The sequence below is a fragment of the Cupressus sempervirens genome, chromosome 7, assembly GCF_028749045.1.
Source record: "Cupressus sempervirens isolate cs-2001-9-10 chromosome 7, ASM2874904v1, whole genome shotgun sequence".
Taxonomy (NCBI): Eukaryota; Viridiplantae; Streptophyta; class Pinopsida; order Cupressales; family Cupressaceae; genus Cupressus; species Cupressus sempervirens.
In genome coordinates this window covers 130147518-130166350 of record NC_143124.1, presented here as the reverse complement: position 1 = coordinate 130166350, position 18833 = coordinate 130147518, and the positions used below count along the sequence as shown (strand labels likewise).

Sequence of the window (18833 nt, the reverse complement as noted above, 5' to 3'; positions counted from 1 at the left end):
ATATTAACTAATTTTAATTAACCCTATGTAGACTACAATGGAAACATAATATGACGAAACAAGCTCTCTTATTTTGGATACACAATACCAAGTAGTGTGGAAGTTTACTATTCATATTCCATTTCTAGATAATTGCATCACTAGTTTTCCATTGTGAAGTATTTCCTATTTATCTCAAGTTATGGATTTGTACAATTAATTCTATGTAAATTGTCTTCTCACAAAGATGATCCATTATAATAGAAAGTTGTATGACTCACATCTCATAAAGGATCCATAATATTTTCAAAAAGCCTAAGGTAGTTGAGGATTGAATTGAAAATCTAAGTTAACCACTCAACTAGTGGCCTCTTACATATTCTATTTTTCTTAGAGGAAGGACCAACATTCCAAAATTTATTTAGGACTTTATACCCAATGCTATTTATACCTAGACAAGATCTTACTAATAAAAATCCTTCCATACTTTCACAAAGCTATAGTTGGATTTTTGTCTCGATTCATTTATTGGGATATATATTTTCCCTGCTATTGACTTGCTCTATTTTCTCCATCTCAAGCCCTATATTTTCCTTGCTATTGGTCTACTCTATTTTCTCAAACTTAACACCTATTATACTTGGTTACGATATATCTCTACTTTTCTTCATCTAACTTCAGGCAAGAACTTCAAGGCATTGTATCTCTTGTGAAGAAAAACTACTAGAAAAAATTATAAGAAGCATCGAAATAGATAAGAAAAATAAAATCTGAAAAAGAAGTCTACAATCAAAATCATGAAAGTATAATGTAAGTTAATAAAGTAATTCAATTTTCAATAAAGTAAATAATTGTGTGCTTAATAAAGCATTAAAAACATCCATCTCTCACTATAAAAAGTTATATATATATATATATATATAAATTGTTCAATCTATCAAAAAATTATTTTAAAACAAACTCCAATTAATCTACCCTAAATACCCTTCTGGCTAATTCCAATTGAGGCTTACCCTATACATTATTAGCCTAAAGCCAGACCGATCAACACATTAGACAGAGTAAACTATTCCAGAAGTGCTAATAATTTCTTAAAAGCCTTCAAGACTCTTTTTTTGCTTCCCTCAACTAGCACCTCCTTCTCTATCCTGATTCCTTCAGGTGTGACGACCACTATATCTCCACCATTTTCGAGGTGCAAGTATATTTGTACCACTTTCCTCTCCTCCCCATTCAGGTCCTTTCCCTCCCTATACCAAAAATAATTAGTCTCGCGTACATAGCCAATGCTACCTTGTATAAATATTTCTCCCGGCCTTCCTTGCAAATAGTAATTTTTGCAAGTAAATAACATGAACATTAATATAAATTCGAAAAACTCAAAATTTGTGAAATTTTTTATTACCTTGATATTTATAGATTGAATACAAGACTTGAGAGCTGATATGGTGTCACATACGAACTCCACTACTTCCAATCCTTCCACTTTATCCAAACTTTGTATAACAGACTCCTTCCAGCGGGTCTGTCGAAGACATAGATGCTTCAATGAATGCAGTGTTGCAGGCCTTCTATTTTCTTAACTTTGGGGCATTCTATCAGTCTAAAGTATTCCAGCGAAGCCAGATCGGCAAAGCTTGATAGCTCTTCAAACTATGGACAATATTGTATTAGCAGCTTCTCAAGGCGTACGAGACCACTAAGAAAGCTGATGTTCTTCAGCACTTCGTAATTGTATATTGACAGCGTTTGCAGGGTCACTAGCAGTCTCTCTATCTCGATTAAATGGTGATTTTTAGGAAACTTGTCTTTTTGAACGATTCTATTGTCCTCGACCTCCAAATTTTGGAGGTTGGGCCAACAGTCACTGGAAATTGATAGCAAGGAGACTAGTTTGCAGTCTTCTTCCTCAGCACCAAATTCCATTGTACCTTCAAAACTTACAATTTCAATCTTTTTCAATGAGGGAAAGCGAACAAGAGAAGTCTGCAAGCCTTTCATCACCTGGCTCTCAATTTTGAGCGACCATAAGTTGACTAGTTGACCAATGTTACTTGGTGAGCTTCTCAACTTAATGCAACCCGTTAGATATAATTTTGTCAACGATGCCTGATTCTTAATTTGATTAGGCAAATCTTCTAATTCTTCAAAACAGCTGAATCCCAAGTACTTGAGCTTTTCGATGCCTTCAAATACATCTAATTTTAGTTTAAGCTTGGCACAACCTTGTAAATTTAGATGGCCCAGGTGTATCAGCCTCTTGAATGAATTTGGAAAAGTTCTCAACTGCTTGCACAGTCCCAGATTTATGTGCTTCAATCTGTTTAAATTGTCAAAACCCTCAGGCAGTGAGGATAACATCTCACAACCTGATAAATCTAGATATCCCAGCTGTATCAGCTGCCCAAAAGAGTCTTGCAACGTGCTCAACTGGTTGCAGCAAATTAGACTTATGCGCTTCAATCTATTTAAATTACCAAAACCAATAGGTAGCGAGGACAAAACATTAGTAGTTGAGGAGAATGGAATCTCTAGATCTTCCAAGTGTGTCAATTGCTTGAAAGAATATGGTAAAGTGCTCTACTGCTCACAAAATGTTAGACTTAAATACTTCAATCTTACTAAATTCCCAAAGCCATTAGGCAGTGAGGAGAGCGTTTCACATTTGGATAATCGCAGATGTTTCATCTTTATCAACAGATGGAAAGAATCTGGCAAAGTGCTCAACTATGGGTAAGACAGTATTAAATACTTTAAATCTTTTAAATTGCCAAAACCAACTGGCAGTGAAGATAACTTTGGACAGTATAAATATAAATACTTCAGCAAATGCAGGCCACAGAACTCTTCTGGCAAACTGCTACCACTAAAACAAAGGGAAAGCATTTTAAGATTTTGAAGACATCCTATTGAGGTTCAAAGCCATTGCAATTTGAAAGAGAAACGTACGATAAGCTTTCTCAATTGCAATGGAGGCTGCATGCAAACATCATTATACTCAATTCAGTTCATTACTCTACTGAATTCAATTGAGAAAAATATAAACTATCAAAAAGTTGTTACATAAAACCCAAGGATTCAAACTACTTACATCCACATTGACCTGCCACATATATGGAATACAGAACTTGACTATTTATACGTTGAAATAATTAATGGACTAGATATTATGAAACTATATTCGTATATGGTTACAACTTGACAAATTCATTTTGTGTAATTTGAAACTGTCTTGGGAAAGATATTGGATGCCCTAGGAAATGTTACAAGTTTTGTTTCTCATTTATGATAGTAAAAATGGGCCTTGGTGCGCAGACTATAACTTGAAAATGATTTATTCAAATTGGGCTCAATTGAATGGATATGATTTAGATTTATTCTTAATTTCGATCAATATTAACTAATTTTAATGACCCTGTGTAGACTACAATGGAAACATAATATGATGAAACAAGCTCTCTTCTTTTGGATACACAATACCAAGTAGTGTGGAAATTTGCTATTCATATTCCATTTCTAGATAATTGCATCACTAGTTGTCCATTGTGAAGTATTTCCTATTTATAACAAGTTATGGTTTTGTACAATTAATTCTATGTAAATTGTCTTCTCACAAAGATGAGCCATTATAATAGAAAGTTGTATGACTCCCATCTCGTAAAGGGTCCATAATATTTGTCGAAAAGCCTAAGGTAGTTGAGGATTGAATTGAAAATCTAAGTTAACCACTCAACTAGTGGCCTCTTACATATTCTATTTTTCTTAGACAAAGGACCAACGTTCCAAAATTTATTTAGGACTTTATACCCAATGCTATTTATACCTAGACAAGATCTTACTAATAAAAATCCTTCCATAATTTCACAAAGCTATAGTTGGATTTTTGTCTCGCTTCATTTCTTGGGATATATATTTTCCCTGCTATTGACCTGCTCTATTTTCTCCATCTCAAGCCCTATATTTTCCTTGCTATTGGTCTACTCTATTTTCTCAAACTCAAGACCTATTATACTTGGTTACGATATATCTCTACTTTTCTTCATCTAACTTCAGGCAAGAACTTCAGCGCATTGTATCTCTTGTGAAGAAAAACTACTAGAAAAAAATATAACAAACATCCAAATAGATAAGAAAAAAAAAATCTGAAAATAAAGTCTACAATCAAAATCATGAAAGTATAATAGAAGTTAATAAAGTAATTCAATCTTCAATAAAGTAAATAATTATGTGCTTAATAAAGCATTAAAGACATCCATCTCTCACTATAAAATGTTATATATATATATATATATATATATATATATATATATATATATATATATATATATATATATATATTGTTCAATCTATCACAAAATTATTTTAAAAGAAACTCCAATTAATCTACCCTAACTACCCTTCTCGCTAATTCCAATTGAGGCTTACCCTGTACATTATTAGCCTGAAGCCAGACCGATCAGCACATTAGACAGAGTAAACTATTCCAGAAGTGCTAATAATTTCTTAAAAGCCTCCACGACTCTTTTTTTACTTCCCTCAACAAGCACCTCCTTCTCTATCCTTATTGCTTCGGGTGTGACGACGACTATATCTCCACCGTTTTCGAGGTGCAAGTATATTTTTACCACTTTCTTCTCCTCCCTATTCAGCTCCTTTTCCTTCCTATAGCAGAAATAATTAGTCTCACGTACATAGCCCAATAGCTTGGCCTTCCTGAACGTAAGATCAGGAAACTCCGAAGAGTTCAGAATGGGCTCCATGACAAAGCTAACGCTACCTTGTATAAATATTTCTCCCGACCTTCCCTGTAAATAGTAATTTTTGCAAGTAATTAACATGAACATTTATATAAATTCAGAAAACTCTAAATTTTTGAAAGTTTTCATTACCTTGATATTTATAGATTGAATACAAGACTTGAGAGCTGATATGGTGTCACATACGAACTCCACTACTTCCAATCCTTCCACTTTCTCCAAACTTTGTATAACAGACTCCTTCCAGCGTGTCTGTCGAAGACATAGATGCTTCAATGACTTGCAGTGTTGCGGGCCTTCTATTTTCTTAACTTTGGGGCATTCTATCAGTCTAAAGTATTCCAGCAAAGCCAAATCAGAAAAGCTTGACAGCTCTTCAAACTGCGGACAATATTGTATTAGTAGCTTCTCAAGGGGTACGAGACCACTAAGATAGCTAATGTTCTTCAGCACTTCGCAATGGTATATTGACAGCGTTTTCAGGGTCACTGGCAGTCTCTCTATCTCGATTAAATGGTGATTTTTAGGAAACTTGTCTTTCTAAATGATGCTATTGTCCCCGACCTCCAAATTTTGGTGGTTGGGCCAACAGTCACTAGAAATTGATAGCACAAAGACTGGTTTGCAGTCTTCTTCCTCAGCACCAAATTCCATTGTACCTTCAAAATTTACAATTTCAATCTTTTTCAACGAGGGCAAGTGAACAAGAGAAGTCTGCAAGCCTTTCATCACTTGGCTCTCAATTTTGAGCGACAATAAGTTGACTAGTTGACCAATGTTACTTGGTGAGCTTCTCAACTTAATGCAACCCATTAGATCCAATTTTGTCAATGATGCCTGATTCTTAATTTGATTAGGCAAATCTTCTAATTCTTAAGAACCGCTAAATCCCAAGTACTTGAGCTGTCTGATGCCTTCAAATACATCTAAGTTTTGAGCTTGGCACAACCTTGTAAATTTAGATGCTCCAGGTGTATCAGCCTCTTGAATGAATCTGGAAAAGTTCTCAACTGCTTGCACAGTCCTAGATTTATGTTCTTCAATCTGTTTAAATTGTCAAAACCCTCAGGTAGTGAGGATAACATTTCACAACCTGATAAATCTAGATATCCCAAGTGTATCAACTACCCGGAAGAGTCCGGCAACATGCTCAACTGGCTGCACCAAATTAGACTTATGCACTTCAATCTATTTAAATTACCAAAACCAATAGGTAGTGAGGAAAAACCATTAGTAGTTGAGGAGAATGGAATCTCTAGATCTTCCAAGTGTGTCAACTGCTTGAAAGAATCTAGTAAAGTGCTCAACTTCTCGCAAAATGTTAGACTTAAATACTTCAATCTTACTAAATTCCCAAAGCCATTAGGCAGTGAGGAGAGCGTTTCACATCTGGATAATCGCAGATGTTTCATCTTTATCAGCTGCTAGAAAGAATCTGGCAAAGTGCTCAACTATGGGCAAGACAGCATTAAATACTTCAAATCTTTTAAATTGCCAAAACCAGCTGGCAGTGAAGATAACTTTGGATAGTATAAATATAAATACTTCAAAGAATGTAGGCCATGGAACTCTTCTGGCAAACTGCTACCACTAAAAAAAGGGAAAGCATTTTAAGATTTTGAAGACGTCCTATTGAGGTCGGAAGCCGTTGCAATTTGAAAGGGAAACGTATGATAAGCTTTCTCAATTGCAAAGGAGGATGCACGCAAACATCATTATACTCAATTCAGTTCATTATTCTGCTGAATTCAATTGAGAAAAATATAAACTATCAAAAAGCTATTACATAAAAAGCACGGACTCAAACTACTTACATCCACATTGGCCTTCAACAACTCCTCCAAGTCATTAGAATCATCAAGCTCTAAAACACTTAAATGTCTTAATGGAAGCCAAGATGGAAGGTTTCTTAATGAATGGGTATGCCAGCAAAGCCAAACAAGATGCTCTGATAAATATGCAAACTCTTCCGTGAACTCATTGCTTTGCACATGAGGTATATTTAGTTTTCTTGAGGTTCGCATTAGCTAATGAGCATACTCTTTGAAGGCCACAAAAGTAGCTGGAGGTTGTATCCCTCTAATTTGTATTTCTTTCTGAATGAAAAATACCAGAATACAAGCTATTTCAGTCAACTTTGCCGCAAGCAGAGACAGACAAAACAACAAACTATTATTTTTATGATTTCACTAAGAATTAATTAAAGGGGAGCCAGTAATACATTTACCTGGAAATGCAGTATATTATCAATCTATTGTGGACTCCAAAGCCGATATGATGAGTGCTCACTTGCCATCTCTCTTCCCATGTCCTTTAGATGGTCGTGCGTCCATATCTTCTTCTCATTGAAGGTCTTATGTTTCTCATAAACTAGCTCCACAAGACAATTAATTACAAGTGTTTGTAAACCGTGCAGGCCACTCCAACCCGATCCATCCCACAGTGCTATAGCTGTGCTTTTGCATTCGCCGATGAGAAAACAAGCTGCACTCGAGAACATCTCTCTATCTTCTTTATCCAGAGCATCATAGCTAACTTGTAGCCTTTTTGTGATGTCGCTAAGCAATATTCTTGAGATTTTATCTAATTGGGATTCCCAGTAAGCAATGGAATCCTCAACATGTAGCTGTCCCCCTAATACCTTCAGAGATAAAGGTAGACCATCGTAAACCTAGATGAATTTGTCAACTAGAGTGTCAAATCTGGTGGGTGGAGAAGACTTCTGGAAAGCATGCCTATAGAATAAATTCTTCGCTACTGAGCTCTCAAGTCTTGGCACTTCATAAATGTTTGAGATACCCATCGATTTAAGAAAATCCCTTTTGCGGGACGTCACAATTACCATACTTTGGGATCCGAGGTTGAGTTTATTTGGCAAAAGAGCATACAACTGATCGATGTGATACAGGTCATCCAAAACAATGAGGGCCCGAACAGAACTCAAACAATTTGTGAGTACCACTTTGCCATCGTCAACACTGTCTAATGACAAATTTTCAACGCCAAGGTCTGTAAGAAGCTTTTTCTGTTTCTGAGGCAGAGCATTTCTGAATGCCGCATCCCGCACGTCGGGAACAAAACTGCATTTCTGAAATGAGCAAAAGTTTCTGTTGAAGAGCTCTTTGGCCAAAGTGGATTTCCCAATGCCACCATTGCCCACGATCCCCATGAGTTTTTCACTATCTTCTTCACTTGTGACTGATTCGACGAAGCCTTGTCCTAGTTCATCCAAACCAAGTGGATATTCGGCTACATGTATGGGATCTATTTTCATTAATCCCAATGCTCTATTCACAATGTTATTCAAAACTTCGGCATCGTCCCTAAACATTATGGGCGAAAAATAAAAATCAAAACAAAACACACAACACGAATTAAGTAGAACATATATATTGTAGAATCTAAAAATAGGTAAAGAATAGAGAGTATAATACAGCACAAAAAATGACAATTATTTCCACGCACTAATTAAAATTACATTACAATCATTTAAAACGAGTGTTCTCCAACGCGACAAACTCCTTCTACGCAGATATTCACTCTATCATAAACAATACAAACTGATACAATTTTTTTAGTTCCTCTGGCATGAGCAGATAAATATTGAATAATATATAGAATACAAAAAATTATTAGTTCCTCATGCATCACTTTTCTCAACATATATGGAATACAGAACTTGACTATCGAGGAGAAAAAAAAGCAATACATACTTATTATTGTTAACCTGTAACCCTGAAAGGGATGAAATTGAGTGTGTGGAGGTTTTTTCGTCTTTAAGAGTTTATATATAGATTTTGAGTGCAAATTGGGGTGATTTTGAGTTCATTTCTTGTTCAAGATCGATTGAGAGCACATACAAGGAAGTTAACTAACAATGATGTATTGTTAGGACAAAGACTCCATTAATGAGCAATAAAAGTAATACATAGTTAAAGAATATTTTAGTATGATTTAAAATTCATCGACCATTCATTTAGTCATTCATTTGGGTGACTAAATATTAGATACCAATTTTTTATTCAATTATTTGATCATTTATTTAGCCACTTATATTAGTCCATCCTTTTGATTTTAGCCAATGACCAAATTAATCATTTATTTAGTCACTTATAAATTACAAAATATTACTAGAATTTGATCACCTTTAGTCATGTGAATAAAAGTTTTAGTCATGTAGTCATTTATTTGCCAAAATTCTACTAGTGAAGGGATTCATGAAGATGTGAAACCACCTATTGATGGTCCTATGCAAAGATGTGGAACTTAGACTGTAGAACATATCACTTTGAAGTCATTCACCAGGATGATATAAGGTTAGAACACAAGTGACTACAAACTCTTGAGAAGCATATTGTTCAAAACCATCACAAGGCTTCCAGAATGATAGATCAGGATTTGCCATTAAATATATTGACTACATTTGTTGAACTTTGCATACTCTTTCCAAGGCGTGTTCAGCAATTGTATATATTTAAACATTTTGTGCCTAGCAAGATATGTTCAATACTTATGTGCATTTTAATATTGATACTATTGAACCCAATTATTTTCCTTCCTAAGAATATTAGGGTATAGATGATTGCATATCTATATTGGAAATAACCTAATAAATGTGAAATTGATATGTGATGCCTATCTTATTAATATAAATTGAATATAAAATATTTCTCTTTAACCTCAAATTATCTGTAATATTTTATATTGAGACTATCTTAATAAGTTAATTTAATTAGTTGTTATCAAATTTAGTATACTAAATTTGTACAATTTTCAATGGCACAAAATGGAAGTGTAAAATACACAATCAGTACCTCTAAAATAATAACTAGTAATGCTATGATTTATTTAATCAACATCTTGCAAGGAGGTAGAATGAATGACTACTAATGATATACTTTATTTTATTAGCAACACTTGCAATGAAAGTGAATACCATTAAATAGTTACAATTTAACTTAGAAGATTGTCTCAAAAAGAATAAACTATCCACCAAAACAATCTACAAACTCGAAAACATAAGTGAACTACACCCAATTTTTCAAAATCAACATAACCCTTGCACCACTTGGTTCATGTGCTGGCACGAATGGTGAGCATCTGAATAATCAATAAGTTTGGTTAATTTAAAAAGGGTTTTTAGGTTTAAAATTATAGTAATGATCCCTACAAAATTTAATGGCTTAATCTAATTTTTTTTAGCACAATGTACACAACCATATAGATAAAACCCCTCTCATGTGAACATTTTGAAGTTAGTCATTTTTCGTTGACTTTTCCACTCTAGGACAAGAGAAGTCTTAGGCACACAAAGATAAGCACCACCTAAGATGCAACTTTCATAATGTTTACTATTAAATAGACCTTTGGGAAGCTCAATCATATAGAGATATTAGTTAAAAAACATATGCATCAGAAATATAAACTAAGAGGAGGACCCCATGTGGTTGCTAAAATTATTTTGACTAGAAGCTGCTACTCCATTTTTTTACCAAAAAATTGTGAAGTAGGTGGTTTCGTGTAAGCAAAATTTGTGCTTATTTTTAAGCATCCTCTTTTAAATCAAAATTTTAAATGAATATCTATTGCAAATTAGATTTGGAAGAAAAAATTTAGGCAAGAGAAAAAACATTTATGAAGATATCTATGAAGTAATACATTTACCTGGAAATGCAGTATATTATCAATCTGCTCTGGATGCCAAAGCCGATATGATGAGTGCTCACTTGCCATCTCTCTTCCCATGTCCCTCAGATGATCGTGCATCTGTATCTTCTTCTCATTGAAGGTGTTATGTTTCTCGGAAACTAGCTCCATAAGACACTTATTTACAAGTGTTTGTAAACCGTGCAGGCCACTCCAACCCGATCCATCCCACTGTGCTATAGCTGTGCTTTTGCATTCGCTGATGAGAAAACAATCTGCATCCAAGAACATCTCTCTATCTTCTTTATCTAGAGCATCATAGCTAACCTGTAGCCTTTTTGTGATGTCGCTAGGCAATATTCTTGAGATTTTATCTAATTGGGATTCCCAGTAAGCAATGGAATCCTCACCATGTAGCTGTCCCCCTAATACCTTCAGAGATAAAGGCAGACCATCGCAAACCTGAACGAATTTGTCAACCAGAGTGTCAAATCTGGTGGGTGGAGAAGACTTCTGTAAAGCATGCCTGCAGAATAAATTCTTCGCTACTAAGCTCTCAAGTCTTGGCACTTCATAAATGTTTGAGATACCCATCGATTTAAGAACATCCCTTTTGCAGGACGTCACAATTACAATACTTTGGGATCCGAGGTTGAGTTTACTTGGCAAAAGAGCATACAACTGATCGATGTAATCCAGGTCATCCAAAACAATGAGGGCCCGAGCAGAGCTCAAACGATTTGTGAGTACCACTTTTCCTTCGTCGACATCGTCTAATGACAAATTTTCAACGCAAAGGTCTATAAGAAGCTTTTTCTGCTTCTCAGGCAGAGCATTTCTGGATGCCGCATCCCGCACGTCGGGAACAAAACCGCATTTCTGAAATGAGCAAAAGTTTCTGTTGAAGAGCTCTTTGGCCAAACTTGATTTCCCAATGCCACCCATGCCCACGATCCCCCTGAGTTTTTCACTGTCTTCTTCACTTGTGACTGATTCGACAGAAGCCTTGTACTAGTTCATCCAAACCAAGTGGATATTCGGCTACATGTATGGGATCTATTTTCATTAATCCCAATGCTCTATTCACAATGGTCTTCAAAAATTCAGCCTCGTCCCTAAACATTATGGGCAAAAAATAAAAATCCAAACAAAACAGACAACACGAATTAGGTAGAACCTATATATTGTAGAATCTGAAAACAGGTAAAGAATAGAGAGTATAATACATTGTAGAATCTAAAAACAGGTAAGGAATAGAGAGTATAATACAGAACACAAAACAACAATTATTTCCACGCACTAATTAAAATTACATTACAATCATTTAAAACGAATATATTGTGTGTTCTCCAACGCTACAAACTCCTTCTACCCAGATACTCACTCTATCATAAACAATGCAAACTGATACAATTTTTTTTGTTCCTCTTGCATGAGAAGATAAATATTAAAGAATATATAGAATACAAAAAATTATCAGTTCGTCATGCATCAATTTTCTCAACATATATGGAATACAAAACTTTACTATCGAGGAGAAAAAGAAACAATACATACTTATTATTGTTAACCTGTAAGCCGGAAAGGGATGAAATTTTGTGTATTGCCGCTTTCCACTGATCGAGCCTTTCCTTGGTGTATCTACCTTTCTTTGCATGTTGTGAGAATGCATCGGCATATATTCCTTTTCCTTGATCAATATATCTGAGATCAGAGGGATCAACATGATAGAAAATGGGAACGATTGTAGCAGGGGCTCTGATTTTGAGCATGTAAGCAAGCTCATCCAGACACCATGAAGATTGGGCATAGTTGGGAGAGAAAATGGCAATGTGAAGAGAGGCACTGTTCATTGCTGCTTGTATTTCTCTCTGTATCACATCGCCAGGCCGAATTGCACCTACATCGAGGAAAGCGCAGAATCCCTTGCTATCAAGAGATTCCTTATTTTTTTTTGGCAAATGTGTATTTCGTATCGCTTCCGCGATGGTTAATGAAAATTTGGCAGAGCTCCGTGGACGCAGACTCGGACAATGGTGGGAACTGGTCAAATATGTTTTGGCGATCAGCCTCATGTAGCATTTGCCGGCTGAGTTCAATAGCTCGCATAAACTTGCGGAATGGAACGAGGCAGATCTATACCAAGATGTTTAGAATGGATAGACACCATTCCTGCAACAATTTAGGGATCTCCATTAAAAAGTTCCCATTTTGCCTGGGCCTTGAAGAAGGTTCAGGCTGCTCAAAAGCGTCTTCCAGTTTAGGCTCCTCAATAGTGTCTTCGAGCTCAGGCTGCTCAGAATTGGAAGCCATTTCAAAGGATCCAAATTATCCTTAATACAGAGAAGAGACAGAACCACGGTCGCAAATAGAGGGAAACAACACTATGCGAGAAGAAAATAAAGATTTGGAGAAGAAGAAGAGCGAAAACATAGAAAATGGCCTATCCAAAACCGAGTGAGTTCGTACAACTTTTTACAAAGAAGTGTCTCCGTTGAAGACGGCTACCTACGGATGCGGCCATCTTTGCATAGATTGCACCATACATAAAATAGCATAACTATAATTGCAACAAACGTATAAATATAAATAGTCTAAATTAATAGATGGTAACATGGATGACAATGGATCACCATGCAAGCGCTCTGGGGCACCGGCTATCTAATTGATTATTTTTAATGTATCATGCACATTTTAGGCATCATGGCATACGTAGGCATTATGGCTATAACAAGTGATGGAAGTGGAAGTAAAACATCTATGAGAACCATGCACTATTCTATCTTGCAAATGTGAGGCAACTTAGGGAAAAATACCTGATTTAGAGAAAACAGTTTCCCATATCATATAGAGGAAAATACCTCATATAAGGAAATATTTAATATTCACTCCCAAAATCAATCAAAAAGATTTAAATATAAATTGATATAACATATATTCAGTAATCTTGAACTTTTAGAGTTCATCATGGAATTTTTTTATTTTTATTTTTTAAATTTGCAAGTCAAAAATCATACTCATAATCTTCTAAATAAAGCATAACCAAATCTTAGAAATATTTTTTAGTCTAAGAGTCTTGCAGAATTACTATTGTAATTGCTTGATACTTGGACAACATGACATGTTGGATGTAATCTTATGATTCTATTATGAGAAATTGGTGTTTTGTGGATCTGAATATTTGTGTTATTGTTATATTATGATATGTGGTTAATTGGTGATGGCTAGGATTTGGGGATTCTCCTGATTTTACAGCATCAGTTTTACTTATAAATATTATTTAAAAATTAAAATGTTGTAAAGATAGACAAAGTTTAAGTGTACTGATAATTTGATTTTGATAATGTAATGATGAAAACCTAAAAAAATTAATAATAAATATAAATATGATTTGTGAAGAAAATAAATTTATATTTGCATTCAGAAGTTACTTTGAATTTTGAATTAAAAATAAAATTATAAAAGCAATTAAGTTGTGAGTTTTGAAAACCTTCCTCTAATTTTGACTTAATTATTGCAATTAATTTAATTACTGTTTAATTGAATTTATTTTAATTATATTTATTTTTAACTTTTCCTTAATCTGAAGTTTTTTATTGGCTGAGTTGAATTTTGCAAAAGATTTTATTATTTTTTCAATTCAAAATAATAACAATTATAGAATTTCTAAAAAAATTTGAAAAGTTTTTTTTGGAGAGTATTGAATATACCATTTGCTGTTTAAACACTCCCATGGTCTAAAAATGTCATTTTAAAATCTTCACCTAGAATCCAGAAGTGACCATTGGAACATGGGTGACACCTAGAATCCAGAAGCGACCATTGGAATATGGGTGACTAATGAGTTGTCTCCCCTACAAAATCAATGTAGGATGCAGATCATCCATTTTTGCTCATTATTCATAGAATCTTTGTTATTACATGACTTGTACATACCGATTTACAAAACCCTAATTGACACTAAAATTGTAGACTTATTCACTACCTTCTCTTGAAAGACTTATTAGTTGTTTAATTAGGTCAAGTGTATGTGTACCTCACACATGTAGGAGCTCAATTTATTTGAAAAATGTAAAATACCTTACACCCATATTTTTAGGCTTTAATTTCTCCATCTTTAAATTTATTGAATATCAAATTACATGTTTAGTTATTAGTCTTATTTGTTTGTTTAGATAGTTTTGTAAATTATATAGTTATTTTTGTGAGATCTAATTTGATAGGTATTGATTTTTCCAATAATGAAAAACTAGCGATTGCACTCCAACAAAGTGCAAAGGTTATGCCAATAGGAAGATATACTTGGATAATATATTGAAGAGAAGGGAGAAAACTATTTTTGAGAATTTTTTAAATATTTCAAATAGAAATATTGTTTGTGTCTATAGCATAAGATGGGTTAAAAATGTTTTTTGTTGACCAAAAAGTGAAACTTTTTAATTAGACACAACTGATTTGAAATCTTGGCCCTATCTATGTTCCATAGGATTTAGTTCGTTGAAGGGAAATGGCACCACAAAACGATCATTATTTTAGCAAACAAGTATTAAACATACCCAACCCACTATCAAACTTATTTTTGAATGTTTAAGTTGTGGAGGAGTCACATGCTTATCCATAATGGTTAGGGGAAACGACCCAATACTTCAATGGCTTCCAATGATTGTGATAGGAGTTGTTGACTTGATATCTACACTTATTAATTTAATATCCATATTTATTCACTTAATGTCCAATTGTTTGATAACATCGCACCAATATTTTGACTTTAAAGTTGTTAGTACAATGATGACTACCAAAAACTAAATGAAATGCACCCTTAGTTGCAAAAAGAAACCAATGATGCAATGCCATGTTAGATGTGCAAGTATGTGTACCCTTTTTGCAAGACCATTAATCTTAATTTTTAATTGGGTTGTTTTGGCCAAGTTGAAAAAAGCATGCTTATGTGGCATCATAATTGATGATGTGGACTTGAAACCTTTATATTATAAGAATATAATTCACCAACTAAGATGTTGTAAAAAGTTGGGAGTGATATGAAATTTCCAAGATTTTGATAAGTTCAAAGTTAGGGTGCTCGAGTATCATGGTTTTTCCACTATCAAACTTTTATTTAAATAGGGATGGAGTGTATAAAAAATATTAAAATTGCAAAATTTTTAATTCAATTTGCAATTGGATGGCAAGCAGGTTCTAAAATAAATAGAAGTGGTAGAAATTTCACTTCAAGTTTAGATTAAATTAAAAGTGATCCTAATTGAAGCCCAGCAAACTAAAATATCTAATGGACAATAAATACCCGCAACAAATGTAATACATTTTCCAAAGGTGCAAGTACAAAGACACTTTCATAATCACATATCATATTTTATATTAAAGGTCATTGGCAAACCTTGTGCTCATTCAAGCAACAACATGAGACTTACAAGATTATTCAAGATCCTTATGAGAAACCACACCAAAATAACAATTGGAAGACCAAGAGTCACAACTTAGAATTTCACAAAGGTGCTTGTCGTGGAATTTGAACCAAGATTTCCACAATGGGAACTCATTGCTTCAACCAGCTAACATGAACCCCTTGGACAACATATAACATATTTTTAAAACATTACAGGCTTAGTATAACCTACATATTATATATTCATATTAAAAGCTAATCTTTTTTTGCTTAAGCTTGGTTATGTTGCCCTGTATTTAAATTGATTCATTTCACTATTACAATGTATGATCATCATAAAAGAGAGGAAGGAAAAATGAAAAGGCTTGCATTAATATATGTGTCCTACTCAATGTTATCAGGAAAAAATGACAGTGCAAGGATAGTTCATAATTTTTTCATGGGTACTTACCGATCATCTTATTAAATCCAAACTTTGATTAAAGAGAGAACATACATTGGCATGTCAAGATTTTCATTCGCATGAAGATAAATAAAAGAAAATAAATTTCCTATCACAAAGTTCTAGTTCTTTGTTTCTCTCTTTTTGATACTTGAGGGTGGCTAGGGATCATTTCTTGGTTGTACTCGATCATATATATTTTTAGCATATTGTGCTTGGCATAAGAAATAATCAAAGATATTTTGAACAACATCCCTAAAGTTTATAACACTTTTATAAACATCTTAGTTATTAACTACAATGCCCATAAACCCAAATAGATCAATCTTATTATTGACTTCATTAATTTTCCCCCAAAAAAATAAGGATACAAACATTGGCTATATATTTATAGATGACATTTTAAATGTTATTTTTGTGTTCATGTTTTGTTTTTAATAGATACAAAGTTTAGTATTCCATTTTTGTGTATCTATAGTCTACTAGAACTATTCCAGATGCTCCATCCTCAGAAAGCATGAGCAATAGAATGATCTCTGAAGATGTCTCTTCAAACTAAAGAATGATCTTTAGAATGAACAATAGTAAGATGTTCCTGTTCTACTTGTAAGGCCAAGTAATAATGAGTCATAAAATTGAACAAATTTCTAGTATGTTATAGGTTTTGTAGAAACTCAAATTCAAATATTCTAACATCGACATGGTTTCATTGTTTCATAGTCATATTTATGGGAAGGAGTTTTGTCAAAAAAAATTCAAGAGAACTCATGAGCCCTGCCTTCAGCAAGGTATGTTGGGTGGAATTAGTTCTCTCTCATATATGAGAAAAACAAATTAATGGACACAATGAGTTCAATGATGCTTTATCCTTCGAGAGAAATATAAATTGCTACTAAAAAAAGTTAGGTTGAGCATCTTAAATATTAAATGCCTTTGCTATAATTAAGTATAGTTATAAATAAACAAATAGATAAATAATTAAAAAAAAAATCAATGTGTAATTTGAATATATATATATATATATATAGGTGTGTGTGTGTGTGTGTGTGTGTGTGTGTGTAGATAGATAGATAGATAGATAGATAGATAGATATTGTGTGTGTGCATGTGCGTGTGCTAGATAAAAACATGTTAAAGTAGTGTCAATTTCACTATTTCATAATTGAAGTATGATAGAGCAAGTTAGTATTTTTAATTTTATTGGTATTATTGTATCTATTTTTTTTAATGCAAGATTGAGTTATTTGATATAAAAGAAAAGTTAGGAACTTTAAGATTAGAGTAATTTTAAATAGACTCAGTCCTATAAATCATGTTCAGTCATAAAAAATGTAATCTATGAGTTATGTGGTAGAAAATGCTAATACATGTAAATTTTACAAATAATGGTTTGGGCAAGGTGATGTGACTATAAATGTTGTCATACTAAATGTTGTCATGATACTAATAGTACAAAAGTGATTGGAAGATTCTGGATGGTATAGAGAAGGGACCATGTGCAGAGACTATAACTTGAAAATGATTTATTCAAATTGGGATCAATTGAATGGTTATGATTTAGATTTATTCTTAATTTCAATCAATATTAACTAATTTAAATTGACCTTGTGTAGACTACAATGGAAACATAATATGACGAAACAAGCTCTCTTATTTTGGATACACAATACCAAGTAGTGTGGAAGTTTACTATTCATATTCCATTTCTAGATAATTGCATCACTAGTTGTCCATTGTGAAGTATTTCCTATTTATCACAAGTTATGGTTTTGTACAATTAATTCTATGTGAATTGTCTTCTCACAAAGATGAGCCATTATAATAGAAAGTTGTATGACTCCCATCTCATAAAGGGTCCATAATATTTGTCGAAAAGCCTAAGGTAGTTGAGGATTGAATTGAAAATCTAAGTTAACCACTCAACTAGTGGCCTCTTACATATTCTATTTTTCTTAGACGAAGGACCAACGTTCCAAAATTTATTTAGGACTTTATACCCAATGCTATTTATACCTAGACAAGATGTTACTAATAAAAATTCTTCCATACTTTCACAAAGCTATTGTTAGATTCTTGTCTCGCTTCATTTCTTGGGATATATATTTTCCCTACTATTGACCTGCTCTATATTCTCCATCTCAAGCCCTATATTTTCCTTGCTATTGGTCTACTCTATTTTCTCAAACTCAAGACCTATTATACTTGTGTGCTTAATAAAAAATTAAAAACATCCATCTCTAACTATAAAACGTTATATATATAAAAATTGTTCAATCTATCACAAAATTATTTTAAAAGAAACTCCAATTAATCTACCCTAACTACCCTTCTCGCTAATTCCAATTGAGGCTTACCCTATACATTATTAGCCTGAAGCCAGATCGATCAGCACATTAGACAGAGTAAACTATTCTAGAAGTGCTAATAATTTCTTAAAAGCCTTCACAACTCTTTTTCTGCTTCCCTCAACTAGCACCTCCTTCTCTATCCTGATTCCTTTGGGTGTGACGACCACTATATCTCCACCGTTTTTGAGGTGCAAGTATATTTGTACCACTTTCCTCTCCTCCCTGCTCAGCTCCTTTCCCTTCCTAAAGCAGAAATA

General features: G+C 33.7%; 1 pseudogene; it reads right to left on the bottom strand.

Annotated features, from left to right (window-relative positions):
• Positions 1–1136: 1136 nt before the first annotated feature.
• On the bottom strand, positions 1137–12695 carry LOC149545837 (disease resistance protein Roq1-like; annotated as a pseudogene).
• Positions 12696–18833: the final 6138 nt, after the last annotated feature.